An 18,670-nucleotide genomic window follows, 5' to 3' on the forward strand; every position below is an offset into this window, starting at 1 on the left:
GATATTGAGGGCCTCTTTGTATCACTCTTGAAGCTTCTAAAAAAAGTTTCTAACAACAGTTTGCATTGTTCTATATCTCTTGCCTTTTTCCTCTGCCTCACTCTGGCTTAAATACCTTCTGCAGTTTGTTAGGCTACAGTGGTTTATTTTTAATACTCTGCACTGGAATTCATGGAGTTGAGGGGGCAGGAGGCAGAAAGGTCCCTGCTGCCGCCTTACTGGTGTGATCCTCTCAGTTGTTATGCCTTGTCTCAAGGTATCAACTTCAAATAAAATCAGAAAATGTCATCTGGCTCCGTGTCAGATTGTGTCATTATAATCTAGCTGCTTTGGGTGATTGTTTTTCCTGTCTTGCAGAGAGATGGATTTAATGAAGCTAACTGTGAAATTCTTTCTCCTGTGGAGCCCCTGCTTGCTGATGCCTACAGATCTTATTGTCCTGCTTTGGCCTGTGACATCCTTGATCTCAAAATCCGTGTCAAACCTGAGGCAGGGAATGTCCCTTGTGACTTGACTGCCAAACTGGATGTGTGTGGCGTATTAAGGGCGTGGACCCCCAAAGGATACTTGAGGAGACTTGCAGATAGCTCAGAGAATGGCCAGGATCCGTTTGTTGTGTGAATACACACAGCTTAGGTATCTGTAGCAGCAGTCGAAAGCAAGCCTCTTTCTAGCAGTACTTTTCCTTCCTAGCCAAACAAAACTTATCTAAACAGTCATTGGTTAAGCATTTCAAACATTTGCACTACAGAGGTCAACAACAGATGTCCTTTATCTTGTCTACTCTCCATCTTAGTGCCTCCCAAGGTTTTGTTTTAATGAGTTTGTCTGTTTCTTTATCAGAGCACTGTGTTTCAGACTCAAAAGTGATTAACTCTTTTTTTCAATCCCCACAGATGTACAATGCTGAGGGAGGATGTCTGTCTGGAACTGCCTTGCCTCCTCCCCAGGAATGGCCTCTTAATGCAAATCTAAAATTTCTTTTAAAAATTGGAATTTGCCTAGTCAGTGGTATAACTCTAAACTGGCCTGTGAGGAGCCAGCTTCCCTGAGGAGGATAATATCAAAGAAACAGAGTTAAAAAAAAAAAAAAAAAAGAAGAAGAAAAGTTGTTTCAATAAAGTAGAATCAATATTTATGCTCACTGCAGAATGCAGATCTGGGGTTAATTATGAGTACAGAAGATTTAGGTTGGATCTCTTGAAAAACTTTCCATGGCCTCACGGTTGCTGCTCTTCACCTGATGTCAGGCTCCTGTGACACTGTCTGGACATCTGTTGCCAGGAAAGCATCATCCCTGCCCCTGCATGAGCTCAGGCAGCAAATGCTTCCTGCCCAGTCTGTAAAGCTCTTCTGCACTTTCTTTTTTTTAACAGCTATTTTTCTCAGGCAAATAATTTACGTTGGCAGCACGATGAACCCAGGGGTTGTGAAAAGACATGGCTGTGCTGGAAGGCAAAGCAGGTTCCTGCAGCACAACACTTCCTTACCCAGCTAACACAAATGTAAGTTGTTGCCATGGCTCCTTCAACAGCATGGGTGGATGCCAATCTGTCTTCAGTAACCTCAGTGCTCCACCAGCATCCATCGAGCTGGGGCTATGAGCACCATCAGGATCTATGCCTGGGGTTGTGGTTAGAGCTGGGAGGAGAGCAAGTGCTGCTTCGGTGTCCTGTTGCTTTTTGGCTTGTAGCTTTTTTTCCTTCCTTTGGCGAGGGAGAGTCATTTTTCATGAAGTTCTTGCTGGTTCTTTTGGGAGATACTTTTTCAAATGTTTGTGCTGGTGGTTATATCTATCCGTTATCAGTAGAAGCAAAAAACCTACATCTTATCTATCCAGTTTGTCTTGGAGAATTGTATCTCCTGGTTGCTTTCTGGTGGAGCACTGAAGCTGGACTGGAAGATTCCTGTCCTGTAGAGAGTAAAGAGGATAAGTACGTTGTGCTCATTAATGGAAGAGCAATCTTTAAAAGCACCTGTACCTGCTGTGTGGTCTGTGCTATCCCCAGTCGAAATAAGTGCTGTTAGGCAGAGCAAGTTGTATGTGAGCAGAGCGCTGATGCTCAGCTTAATGAACTTAGATCCGCCACTACTGACCGAATCACTGGTAACATCATACACAGGTTTGTTGCCTTTATGCAGTTGATATTGCTATTTCCTTCTTAGTCCTACCCTTCACAGGCTGTGGTTAGCTTTTAACATTTCATTTGCTGATCCATCCATTTCTACCATAATATGATCTGAGGTTTTTGACCCTTCCACAGGTAGGGTCAGCATTGTAACCAGCATTGTAGGGCTGTTCACTAGTGGAGTTTTGCAGACCAGAGTTATTCCTGAATGAGCTTTAGAGGAAACCTCAATTCACAGCTCTGCCACTTGGGTGGATATGACTGAGGTAGGAATCATTTACAGCCTGAGATGGTAACTGTGCAGTTCTTTAAATGCTAAGTTGTCATGTTTGGCAAGTACTGCTGGGAGATAGGGGAACTCTGTATATACTTTCCTCTGTCCCCAGTTTGGCTCTTGGCAAGCTCAACATTGTCAGCATATGACAATTTTAACATCATAGGAAGACTGTGAATAATTTTCATAATCTCCAGTTTTCAGAGAACTGTTCTACTTTTACTCTTGATAACCACCCAGATTTTCACCTCTCACTCATCTCTTGGAATGTGGTCCAGGATGAGCTGGAATTTTGCACTAATGAATCCTCTGGGCTATACTGAGAGAGACAGTATGGCTTTTCTCTGTACACTTGCATCTGCAGCATGGAGCAGCTAAAAGTCACATGAATTATTAAAATAAATGTTTTGCAGAAAACAATATCCCCCCCAAAAAAGATAAGAAGATGAATTATTCATCATTTTTCTTACTTTGCAGCAGTGCAGTTTTTCTGTAAGACTTGCCAAAGATTAGACAAGAGTCTTTCTACATGGTCATGTAGGATTATAGCAGGACTGGCTTTGTGCTTTCCTCTATGAGTAGCACACAGAAATCAGGTCATTACTTATTTTAGTAAAGGAAACTGTTATTCTCTATATAGAACTCTAATTAGATAGATTTAATTCTAAAACCTCCAAGTCAGAACTAGGTACAGCAGTATAGATCAAAATGAACTATGGGAAAGAGCAAAGGGTTTGTTACATGTGTTGCTGTGTTCCTAGACCTGGGCTCCACTGGACTGAAGGTCTGTAAAAATGTGCAACCAGAGGTAGTATGTTCACCAAGGAGCTTACAGCCTGAAGCAAGGGAGGTGAACAAGACAGCAGCATGGTGCCAGTACATATCAGCACAGGAGGAGCTAGAAAAAAGGACATGAGGAAGCTTATTGTATGTTTATGGGCAGGTCTTTCCAACTGCAGCAGCAACCGTGGAAGGCACAAGGAGGTGACTGAAAAACCTAATCAATGGATAGCAGGGTTATACTGTGACATACTGGAAATGAGGACAGACATATCTCTGGTGCATGCAACATGGCTGAGAAGCTCCTTGAAAGAAAAGTGTAGTGTGAAGTGAAAGAGTTCACGTTGAAGGGGGAATTCAGAGAGAAGTCTCTGTGGCTTAACATGGTGCTGGTGCAGCTGGCACAAAGAAGTTGGCAAGGGACGCATACCAGGGCATGGATGGCCCAGGGCCTGAGAAGACGAGGACAAAATGAGGGGCAAATTTTCCTTCTGGATATGGATAAGAAAGGCTCTGCAGCTTAAGGGACACCAGTCAGGAAGTATCAACAAGGTGTAGACATAGTCTAGCTGTAAAGTGCTGAAAAGTGAGGCCCTTGGTCATGCTTCAGGGACAAGATTAGTGTGTTCTCTACAGCTGGAAAGAGCTTTCTGGGCATACCAGTCTTAAGACAGTTAAACAAGTTGAGACTATAATATGGACATCAGGATAAAAGAAGTCTCTGACTCATCAACAGGGCAAGAACTGCCAAATTTGTGCTTGTGAACAAGATTGATCAAGAAGAAAATGCTGAAGCAGGAATAGAAATACAGACCAATGGCAGAACCCTGGGGAGAGCCCCATGGATAGAAAGAATCCTCCACAGGACCTGTGGCAGTAATAATCAGAAACTAAAGGGAGACCAAATTTGAGAAAACACCTGAGCTTACCAGTGTCAAAGGTGTTTTACAGTTGAATGCTGCATATTTTTCCTGGTGATGTGATCTCTTCTGGGCAAATTTCCTCTTAATTCATTCAGCAAAGCGAGTACTCCTGCAGTGTCTATCTCATCACAGGCTGATCAGCAGTGCATACACCCATCAGAACTAGTATCAAAATTCTCAAAAGCATTAAAACAGCTCACCCCCTTAGCTTCTGTCACCTGCCCTTGACCAAAGCATCCTTCTGGCAAGACTCATTAAGCAAGCACTACCCAAGCCCATGAGCCCTCTTGCCTGCTCAAAGGCAGATGTGAGTTTTGCTGAGTTGCAGACTCCTGGGAGCAACTCAGTCTTGTTGAGCCAACCCAGACGTAGCCGATGGGAACAGCACGTGTTTGCACATCACGACACAGATCTCTCAGGCTGCTCCAGCTTACCCCAGTGAGGCTACCCCTATTCCATGTGCTGGATGAGAGGAATGCCAAAGGGGTGGGATGCAGATGTGAGGATGCAGTTTGCCTGCCTGTCTTTGACAGGGGCATTTGAAATGCTGATTTGGCTCTGGATAGTGTTACATGTTCCTCTAAACTGTTGTGACTAAGCCATCATCTGCTGCTTCACTTTCTCCCAGTTTTCCATTCACATTGATTCATTGGTTTGAATTTAAGCCAGCTCACACACACTTTGCCTCGAGTTTCCATGCCATTCTCCCCCCCCACCATCAGTTTCTCTCCTTTTCACCCTTTGTTGCACACATTTGGCAGATAACCATTTAGCGGAGGATGTTGGTGTCACCCCTCTGTAGCTTCTATGACCAAAAAATACCAGAAAAAGAATGATAAGTCCAATCCAGCACCAGCTGGCGTGGTGGTGCCCCTTCTTCCATCCTGCCCTGACACAGTTTGCATGGGGTCACTACGACACCAGGGCCATCTCAAGGCTGCTGTCTCCATCTGCTTGGTGCCTTTTATGAGGGTTGTGGGAAGGGAGTATTAGCACATGGTTGCATGGCAATGCAGGACTTCTCCAACTCAGCTGCTAATTTAGTGCATGAGGTTGTTCTGCCCCGAAAGTGCCCTCAAGCTGCCACCAGGGTCTCTCCAGGGAAAATCAGCTTCCTCTGTTTTGCAATATAATTTGTTTTGGTCTTTTGTCCATGCCTGAAATGGGCCTCAGTTAGTGTAAATCATGCTTCTGTACTGTGAAACTGCAAATTTGCATTGGCTCCAAATCTGGCCAACCATGATGAATCCAGCAATAGCGAGGAATAGGTGATCCTGTGCCCCAGCAAGGAGCTATAATCCCAGTACAGTGCTCTCACAGTATCACAGTATATTAGAGGTTGGAAGGGACCTCCAGAGACCATCAGGTCTAATCTTCTCTGCCAAAGCAGAATCACCTAGGGTAGGCTGCACAGGAATGCATCCAGGTGGGTTTTGAAAGTCTCCAGAGAAGGAGACTCCACAACCTCCCTGGGCAGCCTGTTCCAGTGCTCCGTCACCCTCACTGTAAAGAAATTTCCCCTCATGTTGAGGTGAAGTCTTCTATGTTCAAGTTTGAACCCATTGCTCCTTGTCTTATCACTGTGCACCACCAAAAAGGGCTTGGCCCCATCCACTTGACACCCACCCTTCAGATATTTATACATGTTGATGAGATCCCCTCTCAGTCTTCCAAGACTAAATAGCCCCAGGGCTCTCAGTCTCTCTTCATAGGGGAGATGCTCAAGTCCCCTAATCATCCTCATGACTCTCCGTTGAATTCTCTCTAGCAGTTCTCTGTCTTTCTTGAACTGGGGAGCCAAAACTGGAAACAGTATTCCAGGTGTGGTCTCACCAAGGCAGAGTAGAGAGGCAGAAGAACTTCTCTAGGCCTGCTGGATACACTTTTCTTGATGCATTCCAGGATCCCATTGGCTCTCTTGGCCACAAGGGCACATTGTTGTTCCATGCAGAACTTGCTGTCCACCAGCACTCCAAGGTCTTTCTCTGTGGAGCTGCTTTCCAGCAGGGCAGCCCCTAATCTGTCCTGGTGCCTGTTGTTATTTCTCCCCAGATGCAGGACCCTCCACTTGTCCTTGTTAAACTTGATGAGGTTTGCCTGCCCCCAGCTCTCCAGCCTGTCCAGGTCACGTTGGATGGCAGCTCAGCCTGCCTGGGTATCAGCCAGCCCCCCCCCCCCCCCAGTTTTGTATCATCAGCAAACTTGCTGAGGGTACTCTCAATCCCCTCATCCAGGTCATTGATCAAGATACTGACCAAAACTGGACCCAGAACCAATCCCTGGGGGACACCACTTGCTTCAGGCCTCCAAGTTGACTCTGTGGCACTGATGACCACCCTCTGAACTCTGTTGTGGAGCCAGTTTGCAATCCACCTCACTGACCAGCCATCTATGCCACATCTCCTGAGCTTTTCTATAAGGATGTTATGGGAGACAATATCAAAAGCTTTACTGAAGTCAGTGAAAAGGCAGGTCTGAGGGAGACATGAATATCAAATATCTACTGAGTGGGTCAGAAAATCTTTCTTGATTGGTGGTATGAGTGTCCTTGTATTAAAAGCTAGACTAAGTATTCATATCCTCAGAGACTATTTGAAAAGCCAGTCAGTGACTTTCTTCTTGTGTAGAAATATCAATGCTTTTGGAGAACTAAATTAATTTCTAACTCCAGTGGAGATCCAAAATCTATAAATAGGTTGTGCAGTGCATTTGGGAACCTGCAGCAGTCCAAATACTTTTGGAGCTGTCTGAACTGCAACTCACAGAGAAAGATGCTGTTTCTTCAATGTTTTATTCTTATATTCTTAATTTGCACCTATAAATGCAAATCAAAATTGCTGCCTAGCAACAGTATCTTTTGTGATCCTCTTAAATTTATTATGAATGTCTATAATGTCTACCTATGAGTCTCATGCATAATGGTGATTAACTTCATCATGATTATATTCCCTTATTTTTCAAGCACAACAATGACAGCTCCTAGACATTTGAATGATGAGCCTTAGAGACTTTCATCCACTCAGAGAGACAATTGCTGTTGTGGTAGAGCACTGTGGGAGACAGCACAGCCTGTGCGATTTGGGTTGGGTCATCTGTGCTGATAGTGAAAATTTAATCAATAATACAGCCCTAATATCAGATTCTTACTTTACAGAGAGAGAGATAAGCACAAGACAAATGTTTGTAAGACCATGTATCTGTATAAAAAAGAACAAAAAAACCCAAACACACACATAAAAAAACAACAAACAACAACACAACCCCCACAAAAACACTAAAAAACCCCGAGTCTGAAACATCCACAAGCAGTTGGCAACTGCAATGTAATGCATCACCGACATACCTACATGAGCTGAGGGACTTCTGCATCTGTCTCCTATTCTGCCAGGAGTTAATTCCAGGATACTTCATATAGTGCCCTTCCTATCAAGCTACGTGTCACAAACACTGCACTGGGAAAGGCCCCCACAACCTTGTCTTCACCAGTGATATGTGACTATTCAATGAACTTGAGGCGGGAAGAGAAATAAAAAAAAATAACATGGACAACGTCAAAGCCGTTCACGCCAGCATTTTTAAGAACAGAATCACACTAATTGCCTTCCTCGTTCCCCCCCCCGAGTATAACCACGCGACATTCTAGGGTGAAAGTAACATTTTTCCGATCTTGTGCAAAAAGCCCTGAGAGGTTTGGGGTGACCCTGTTTCCCGTCTGCCAGGTGCCTCCCGCGCCCTGACCGGCAGCAGCCGCGGTTGCAGCGCCGTCGTCTCAGCACCCTGGACAGTGCCTGGCAGAGCAGGAGCGGGCGGGAGCAGAGGAAAGAGGCGGGACCGCGGGCCTGGCGTGGCTCCGGCGCTGCTGGGGCTGTAAGGCCAAACATAAAACTCCATGCTAGCTCCTCAGGATCACAGAATCACAGAAATACTCAGGTTGGAAGAGACCCTCAGGATCTCCAAGTCCAACCAATAACCCTGCTCTACAAGGTTCACCCCTAAACCATATCCCCAAGAACCACATCCAAACGACCCCTTAAACACATCCAGGGTTGGCAACTCAACCACCTTCCTGGGCAGCACATTCCAATGCCTGATCACTCTTTCTGTGAATTTTTTTTTTCCTAATGCCCAGTCTAAGCCTACCAAGTCATAGCTTGAGGCCATTCCGTCTTGTTCTATTATTAATTACATGGAAGAAAAGATCAGCACCAGCCTCTACAACATCCTTTCAGGTAGTTGTAGACAGAGATGAGGTCTTCCCTCAGCCTCCTCTTTTTCAAATTAAATAGCCCCAGCTCTTCCTAAGATTGTTCTCCAGGCCTTTTACCAGCTTCGTTGCCCTCCTCTGCACTCACTCCAGCACCTCATTCCTCTTGCATCTACTCACGTGTTTCAGCCCCTTGCTGCTAGTACTGCTATAACTTGGGATGGTTAATAGTGATCTTCAACAAAAGTGTTAATCAAATTAGGTTAATTATCCTTTAGTTTCTGGTGGAAATCAGAGGCTGGCAGTCACATTGAGTCTGTGCCCTTTCGTGGTTTGGAACTGTGTTGGGAGATTTTCACTCACTTTGCCTGTGAGAGTTCAACAAGTGTCCAGACTACACTCTTAGTCACACATTTTAGTTTTAGGTAGTCCTGCAAGGAACAGGGAGTTGGACTCAATGATCTTTATGAGTCCCTTCCAATTTGACATATTCTATGATTCTATTCTATGACATGTTTCCTGGATAGGAATGAGCTGTTCTAAATGCCCTTAACTTGAAGAAAGACTGCCAAGGATCTTGCATTCCAAGGCCTGAAGATCCTCAAGAGGCTGCATCAGCCTGGAGGGAATAAAATTTCTCTAGCCTTTGTCTCCACCAAGGCAAGCATTTTCCACACTGGGAAACCTATTCATCTCACACTTTCTAAATTCCATCAAGGAAAATGTGGCCTATTCTAATGCTTCTGTTAATCACTGTAAGGAAATTACAGAAACTTTGCTTTAGTATTTTCCTCCATTGTAAAACATTCTCCAAGGAGCTGGGCTGGGGAGCCTGAGAACTCTTAAGCACTGAAAGAAGGTTAGCCTTTGGTATTTGCTTTCATGGAAGCTCCCCAAGAACTAGTACCCCTATCCAAGTTCAGGCAGCTGTTGTAAACTATTTCTGAAATGTGCTTGAACCTATTATTAAAAAACATTAGCAGCATCTCATCTTGGCAGCCCCATGTCTTTCAACAGTGTAGCATAGTATTCAATTATACCTTCTCTTAGACTAAGAAAACTCTGAAATCTCCACCACTAACATTCAAGCCCATTACTTTGCATGCAAGAGAAATAGTTTATTGCTTTCTTCTTTGCTGCTATGTTGTATATGTTTGAAGGCTGTTAGCAATCTTCTTTCCTCTCACTTGGTTCATCCCCATCCCCAGTGAGGTGCCTTATGTCTGCTGCCAGGGCTGTCACTAGCTGCCCTTGGCCTGCCCTGCTGTGTGGCTGGGGTGGTGGGACAGGTCCTGGCTGCCAGGCCCTGCTCTACCACACTTCTTAGGCAGTCCCTGGCCTCTGCAGTACCCTGATGATAGTTAAAACAAGGATTAATACCTCTTCAGAACATCTTCTGAGTTTTAGCAATCTACAAGTTAAGCTTCCTGTGGATCCATCAAGTCTATCCTCACATTTACCATCTTGATATGTTGGCTTCTTTTCCTTCTACAGATTTGTCTAAGCATTTTAAAACATCTGTCCTGTTTTACTTGTGAACATCTTGTACTTGTGAGTTTTACTGTTCAGTTCTGCTTTGTGAAATACCTTTCTTCATTTTATATGCCCCTATTATGTTCGCTATTTATTTGGTGGACCAAGAAAGTGTAACTAGCCAGCTCAAGTGCCCTTATGTGTTACTACTCAAATCCTTTTTTCAGTCACCTTATTTTTTCAAGTTAAAGAGATTTAATCTGATTAACTTTGTCTCCAGATGAAGCTGTAACTGTTTTTTATCATTTAATTACCCCTCTGCATTTTTTTCCAACCCTGACTATGGAGCTGGTGTGTTCAGGAAACTTTCTGCAGGGATTCCCAGATCTTGCCTGTGTGCCAGTGACTGCAGTGCTCAATTACTTTATGTGTTGCAGTGATTTTTTTCCCTACATGTCCTACTTCACATTTGCCAATGTTTAATGTTATCTATCATTTCATCACTTATCACTGTCACTGAGATAACATTCTACAATTCTTCATCTATGACATTTGTACCACCAGAAAATGTTACAGTCCTCCTGCTTTTCCTGTCAGTATGTCAAACAATTCAGTCTCTTATGAACCTCCTTTTATTGTGTAGTTTTATTGTTCACAGACACCTTTTGGTCTTTCAACCATTTAAAGGGAGATCTTCCCTTTCTATCCCATGACAGTTTAGGGTTTTTTACAAGGTATCAGTTAATTCACTCTTACTGTCATGCTCACTAACTCTTTCAGAGTTGTAATAGATACCAAAAGTAGGTTTTCCCTTTGCAGCCTTACTTATTTTTTTCCACTTATGTGCCTTTGAGTTCTATCTTTGGATTTTTGTGGTTTGGGATTTTTTCCAATATGAAAATGAAACTTCCTGTCTGTAACTGCCCAACTCTCCTCTGCATCCCTCTTAAAAACTGATGCTGCATCTATCACCTTCTGTTCCTCTGGTACCAGCCTAACATGAGCAATAAGCCACACTCCACGGTAACTAGGGAGACAATTTCATATCTGATCTTCTTTTAAATTTCCTAGTGAAGATCATCTGATTCTGCTAATATATCACTGTTCATTACATTGATTTCTCACTCTTCAGTTGAGACCATTTGTCCAGCTTCTCACTTGCAGATAGAAGTTCTGGTGTAGAAATCCTCCTATGCTGTTCAACAGTGAGCACTGCCAGAGGTAATTAATATACCTTGTACCAAACTTAGATTCCCTGAGTGTTCCTGTTCTACATCTATCATCTCCAGACCCTGCAATCTCTGTGGCAGGTTTCCTGTTTCTGATGCGGTTTATTATTAGCTTTTGATGTATTTGGCCTGGTTTTACTCAACTTTTTTTTTCTCGCCCTCTTTAGGAATTTTTATTGAACTTTCCTGAGTTCTATTCAACTTTTCCAATTTTGATGCATTGTCTGTGTTTTGAATAGTAGTATTTTTTAAAATAATTAATTCCTGTATTTTCTGGTTCTTCTTCTGTCCATCCCGTTCCCGTAAGGATGCTTCACTCATGCACTGCACTGATACTGACACTTCGTCAATGTCATCTGATTATTCCTCGACATAACTACCTACTGACAAGAATCATGCTCTTCTAGTATATTAATTACAATTGACTTCCAATCTCCAAAATCTGGTTTAAATCCAGAAAAGAGCAATTAACATAATCACATTCATACTCTCCCTCTCCCTAATCCTAAGTATCGCCCTAATCACCCTAAATTTCTGACTAGCTCAGACCAACCCAGATGCAGAAAAACTCTCTCCCTATGAATGTGGCTTTGACCCACTTGGATCTGCTCGACTTCCATTCTCCATCCGATTCTTCATCAGTAGCAATTCTGTTCCTCTTATTCAACCTAGAAATCGCCCTACTCCTCCCCCTTCCGTGAGCCACCCAACTCCAATCCCCCACCACCACTCTAACTTGAACATCCACTGTTATCCTTCTGCTTACCCTAGGACTCATCTATGAATGAATGCAAGGTGGCCTAGAATGGGCAGAATAACCAGAAAGTTAGTCTAAACAAGACAGTTGATTTCACCTCAACAAATCATAGTCCCACCCTATGACTTTCTTTATGTTCCTTATACACCTAAGCTTCCACTCAGCTTTTGCCCTAAGATACCTAGGATTAGCCTTCCACTGAACACACTTAATTTCAGCCCTATTATGCCTAGAAAGCATAATATTATCAATATACATTGCCCTCTCAGTCTGACCTGTGGAAAACCACACAACGTCATCTACCCTAATCCCCCTACTCATACTAGCATTCTCAGCCTGTGAAGATGAGTTTGGTCACTATCACACCATTATATTTCAAAGGTAACAATTTGATCCTGATCCTGCTGTTAATGGCTACACGGCTTCTCCTTCTGTGATGTCTGATTGCCCAGGAAAGATAATTTATCTTGTTAAAAAATGTTACACAAATTAGAGCCCAGTCTGACATTTCCCCACTTTGGAAGGTGTTGAGTAACTGAAGTTTTCTATGACCACTGTGCTTTCTGCCTTACAGCCTTGCTGGTGTCCTGTAGCATGTCAATACTTCTGCCTGGTTTTGACATGTCAGTATAGAGGAGTACTATTTAATGTGTATTTCACCTTCCTTATTTACATCATCATCTTTGTCTTTCTGATATCTGCGTTATCACAGTGTCCCTATTGATTGTCTCCCACGGAACTGGATGTTCCAGTCTATCCAACTTCATTTTGTATTTAGTAATGGTTCCATTTTTAAAACTATGCTTAATTAATTCTGGGTAAATATCTCTTTATTTGTTGAAATTGCTCTTTGCTGTGTTTCACATCTGGGTATGGATGATTTCCATTCTGTTCTTTATCAGAGGATGAAGTTATATGACTTTATGTCTTGAAGATGAGCACTGGGCTTTGGGGCTGCCTCTTTATGCAGATAAACTTTCCCCAAGTCTATAAGGGAGTTTTCAGTTCTTTCTGTACTCAGGTGAGCACATCCTCAGCAGAGAAAGAGACAAAATTCACAACCAAGATTGCAAAGGGAGCATGACTCCTGTGCGACAGGTAGGAGTTCCTACTACTTACTGTTCTTGCAGAAGACTTTGTTTAGCCTCATTATGATGTGGAATTAGCTGTATCTTATTGAACAGTTTCAGTTCCACTGTTTTATTGATACACGAATGAACAGGCAGCTGAAGTACCCAGAGCTAAAATAAGGAAGCATTCTAGGCTGAGAAAGACCATCTAAGGCTTAGTGCTTTTGATCCTTATTACTTCTGAGTTCACATAGTTTTAAACCATTTAAAAAAAAAAATCTGATAAACTGGACTGTGAAGTCCTACTGGGACTGTAAAAGTAAATTTATTGAAAAAAATACTAAACTCAATTAATTGTTATTATACTGGAACATGTTGCCCAGGGAGGTAGTGGAAGCCCCATCCCTGGAGGTTTTTAAGGCCAGGCTGGATGTGGGTCTGGGCAACCTGATCTAGTGGAAGGCATCCCTGCCCATGGCAGGGGGGTTTGAACTAGATTATCCTTGAGGTCCCTTCCAACCATGGCAATTCTGTAATTCTGTGATATTTTGTTCATAGCCCAAGGAACTATCGAGCCTAGCAATTCAAAGGTATGGTTAAAATATAGCTACAAATTCAAAGCGTGAAGCTTCATGTTTCCAAATCATATGTTCATTGAAGTGTTAGTTAATATAGATTAATATATATATAAAATGCAAGATTTATACTGAAAGCCTTCTTTTCAAAACTGTGTTTAAGTGAAAGATCTAAAGCTACTTCTGATGTATCTCTTCCAGGTGATGTTGAAACAGACTTTTACAGAGGGTAGTTTCAAAGCAGGAAAACAAAAAGAGGCTGATAATTGTCTGATATAACCAGGCCCAGCTCCACTGAGGTCCACTGGCTGGCAGCATGCAGAAGCAGATCTTTCCTAACCTAGTTGAAAGGCTCAGGTTAATCCTTCTATAATCGACAGCAGTGAAACTGCATTGCAGGTATTAAAAAAAATTGTGTCCCTGCTTTCAGATATGCCAACAGATGTCTGTGGACAAGAGGCTGAACTGCAAAATGGTTGACTACAACAGGGAAAAGAGGTACATGAAAGATGCATTGTAGTTTGTTTATTGCTTGAAGCATTTCATAGTTTTGATCAACAAATTTGGATCACTCCTGCTAGATCTTTTGGAGAATGCATCTAGACCAGGCTGTCATGGTAACATGCAAGACCAATGTTCTTCCAGGTGCATGCAGAAATATGCAGACTCCAATGAGTGCAAGGTAGGATCTTGTGCTTGCAGCCCAGGACAACTATCTCCCGTGCTGCATCAAAAGAAGCATGGCCTGCAGGTCAAGGGAGGTGATTCTACTGCACTGCTCTGCTCTGGTGAGAATATGCCTGGGTACTGTGACCAATGCTAGAGCCCTCAGCACAAGGTTGAACCTGTTAGAGCAAATCCAGATAAGGGCCACAAAAACGATCAGAGGGCTGGAACACCTCTGTTACACAGAAAGGCTGAGAAAGGCTGAGAATGTTGGGATTGTTCAACCTGGAGAAGAGAAGGCTCTGGGGAACCTTTATTGTGGCCTTTCAGTACTTAAAGGGGTACTATAGCAAAGATGGGGACAGTCTTTTTATCAGGGCCTGTGGAAAAGGAAAAGGGGTGATGGTTTTGAAGTAAAAATGGGTAGATTTAGGCTAGCTATAAGGAAGAAATTTTTTACAATGAGAGTGGTGAGACACTGGAATAGGTTGCCCAGAAAGGTGATAGGAAACCCATGTTTGGAAACATTCACAGTTAGGTTGGATGAGGCTCTGAGCAACCTGATCTGGTTAAAGAAGTCCCTGCTCACTGAAGGGTAGTCGGATTAGATTACCTTCAAAGGCATCTTCCAACCCAAACTATTTTACAAATCTATCTTTTCCAGGAGCCCTTTTCCCACAACATATCTCTACAGGGGACCAAGTTCCTTCTAAGAAACTGTTAGATAACTGTGTCACAGTGAATATCCTAACCCCACTGGTTTGAAATTCAGCTCCCCTGAGCCACACTCATTCCAGGCCTTCATATGCAAGTGCAGGGACAGCAGCACAGAGCAGATATGATCAGGGATTGACATTGTTATGGTGAAGTGTACCACTCTGGCCATGAGATAAAATTGACTGCCCACCTCCTGGGAGGGCAGAGGTGAAACATGAGGAAAATAGTCATTTGGAAGAGAGACACAGCTCTGGCTGCTCTTCTGGGTACACAAAGAGCCATATATGCAAAGCCAATAGGTCAAGACACATCCATGTACCATATAAATGCCTCTCTGCACCCTACTGTTCTAGCTGTAGTACAAAGAAACATAGGTCTGCATTTAGCTAACAACTGCTGCCAAAACCAACTTATTACTCATCTCCCTCATCCACTCACTACAGCAAAGAAATGGCAAGCACAAGTGCAACACAGCAGACACCCACACTGACTGACCATCTCCATTCATTTGAGCTTCTTCACAAACCCTCACAGACCAGCCCAGTTTGAGTAGACATTAGCATTAGCTGATAAGCATAAGGGAGCCTGCTTGAAAATGCTGTCATCTCTCTTTAGAAGCTGACAGCTGAACTGTTAAGCTAAGAGGTCAGAGTTGATTGGCTTGAGCACCAGCTGGATGCAGCCCTGGGAAGCAAGCCAAAGACATTTTCAGCTCTGACCTGCAAGACACTAATCTGAGGGCAAATTCTACACACAAGGGGCAAGTCAGCTCAGCTGTGTAGGTGGAGAATGATTTAGGAGCCCCACAACAGCATCTCAGGGCATCAGCAGCTGTCAGTCTTCTTGATCCCTTGTAGCTCACTGCACCACCAAAATATAGATAATTATTGCGCAAAATTCTTCTTTAATCACAAGGGCATCTATTGCCTTTGGAACACTTCCAAATGCAGTTGTATAAATAGAACCATGCTGAACTTGTTACATAGAAAGGAAGCTATTTCTGCTTCACATTTTCTTGGTTTGGTCCAGAGAAAATGTGTATGTATACACAAGAATGCTGTGTTGATAAGGCTGGGAACTTCAAGTTTCTATTCCTCTTGTGTGTTATCTGCTGACCACATAGACAACAAACACACACACAGAGCTTGCACAGTGTACGATCTTTTTTTCCAGAGAAACATGAATTTGGGGTGAACTTCTGCAACCTGAAAATTGTCAGCAAGTAACAGTTTGTAATCAAGCCACTTAGAAATGCAGCACATGTGCTTCCTCCACGTCAACCACGTCAAAAGAGTGGTTGGTTGTGCCACACAGGCTAGAGAACCTGCCTGACCTGGAGCCTGGGCACTGGAGGAGGAATTGGGCACAAACCACACAGTCTACAGCAGTCATGACATCATTCAAAAGCAAAATGGACACAACTAGATTTCAGGCATGGTGTTTGCCTTTGACAAATTCTAGATTTCCTCAATAAAAACTCTTTTTTGGGGAAAAAAAAAAACAGTTTTGACTGAAAACACTTTTGATTGACAAAAACATTTTATTAAACACCACTGAACATTTTTCTAACATTCAGCCAATTTTCAGCCCCAGGCATCAGGACAGGCTGGGACCAAGCAGCTGGAATGCAGCTGTGCAGATGACCTCAGGCTCATCATGAACACCAAGCTGACCATGATCCAGCAGAAGCCAAGCAGCCTTCAGGCAGAGGGTTGCCAGGAAACTGATGAAGGTGGATCCTTTTTCTCTGCTCAGCACTGATGAGACACACCTGAAGTACTGGTGCTTCCAGTACAGGAGAGATGTGGACATACCAGAGAGAGTCTACCAAAGGGCTATGAAGGTGATGAAGGAACTGAAGCATCTGACATATAAGAATAATGAGGGAGCTGGGACTGTTCTGCCTAGAGAAGAGAAGGATCAGGTGGATCTTATCAATATGTATTCAGAGGGAGGGAAGGAAGAAGACAGAGCCAGACTCTTCTCAGTGGTGCCCAGTGGCAAGACAAGGTAATGGATATAAACTGAAATGTTGGAATTACATGTAAACACAAGAAAAAGGATTTTTTACTGTGAGGCTGGTCAAGCACTGGGACAGTTTACCCAGGTAGGCTGGAGCATTTAGGGTATCTACTTACTCTAAATTACAGCTTTAATGAAATTTTTGCCTGGAAAATTTTTACTGCTAAAGACAAATCACTGTTAGCCCATCTCCCTTACACTAGAAAGGGCTGGAAAATTCTGGTACCATACATTACTGGAGAGTCACTTCTCGTCCAGGGACTATTCGACAAGCAGGAATATAATGGAGAGAGCCTGAAACTCAGGGATCACACCATACAGCTACAGTAGGGTCCCTCAAACTAGGAAATGTCTGTACACATGTATTTGTCTGAAGATCTTTGACACTAATGTGCCTGTGGACCTGCTCAGTTTGACCATGCACAGCATCTGGCACTAACAGTTAAATCGCCTTTTCCTTAGTCTTTGGCAAATGACTTAAGAAAATAACTTACCTCATTCAAAATCTGCTTAAAAAATATGAAAGTGTGAGAAGAGAACTGCTTAGACTTGGATTCTCACTTCTAGCAACTTGCGTGGGGTGCTTTACCTTTACCATATTGTCAAATTTAGATGCGTGTCTGTTCTCAAAAACACTGATGGCTAAAAGTTGTGGACGTTTCAAACTCTTCAGAACATTCTCCTCCTATTTGAAAATTGCTAGGATCACCTTGAGCTATTGCTGAATCAATCCTATTTGAAAATAACTAGGATCACCTTGAGCTATTGCTGAATCTATTCTGGCTCAGACAGTGAAGCCCAAACCTTAATTTTTTTCCATTGATAGCCTGAGATGAGCCAAACATATCCATTTCCTCATGACATTGCTCTCCCTGAACAGTGGTCATGTAGTCTGGGACTGGCATAAAAGCCCCAGCCTTGCCAGGTGGGACACACATGCAGCCAGAGTGGCACCAGCTGCAGTGAAGGTGGCTACAACCTGGACAGACAGTACAATTGACACATTGTCAAGGACAATGAGTCATTTACTAGCAATCTTTAAAGCAGCACACACACTTCACAAGTGCTGCTACCACAACATTTGTTGTCTTTCCCTAAAGCCCAGGTCCATGGCCCAACTCTCACAGCCAACACTGCTCTGCCTAACTGTACCAGAGACCTGCTTTGGCTAACTCACAGCACAGGCCTGTGATAGTGCCTACTCCTTGCAGGCAGGGAGACACACACCTAGCTGCCTTCCTACAGAGAGCTGTATTTTATAGAAGATACTGATTCTCTGAAGCCATTAAGATAACAGATGGGGAATGCCTAGGAGGAGTTTAATTACCAGTTTGACAAACCCAGGGACTGTGAGCTCTTCAAGCTGGCTCAAGACTTTTTAGCATGTGATGACACAACACAGCAACCTAGATATACTTGTGCCTTGTCATGCAAGGTTGAGTGTGGCCATGCCACAGTACCTGGCATGCTGCAGGAGACCCCGGGGGACTGCCACCCTTGGCAAGGCTCACAGCAGGGCTGAGCTGCCAAGCAGGCACTGCAGCCTGTCACTGATCCAGGCTTGTTCCTCCAGGCACTGCTCCAAGCATATTTCAGCCAAAAATAGGATCCTGAGAATCCCTGCCTAAAGTCCATCTTCAGAAAATGCAGATAATGACAATGCCCTGGTAGGACAGAGGTTCTTTTTGAAATCCACATCCGTAAACACCAAAGGTGTAAGTCACTCTGGGCAGAAAAGTGACCTGAACAGGCCAGTCACATGGCTCTGCATCTGTTAAGCTGCAGGACTTCCACTGTACAGCAATTTTTTTAGAAGTACAGATAAAGGTGCAGGTGGGAGGAACAAACAAA

The sequence above is a fragment of the Indicator indicator genome, chromosome 1 (assembly GCF_027791375.1).
Source record: "Indicator indicator isolate 239-I01 chromosome 1, UM_Iind_1.1, whole genome shotgun sequence".
Classification (NCBI taxonomy): Eukaryota; Metazoa; Chordata; class Aves; order Piciformes; family Indicatoridae; genus Indicator; species Indicator indicator.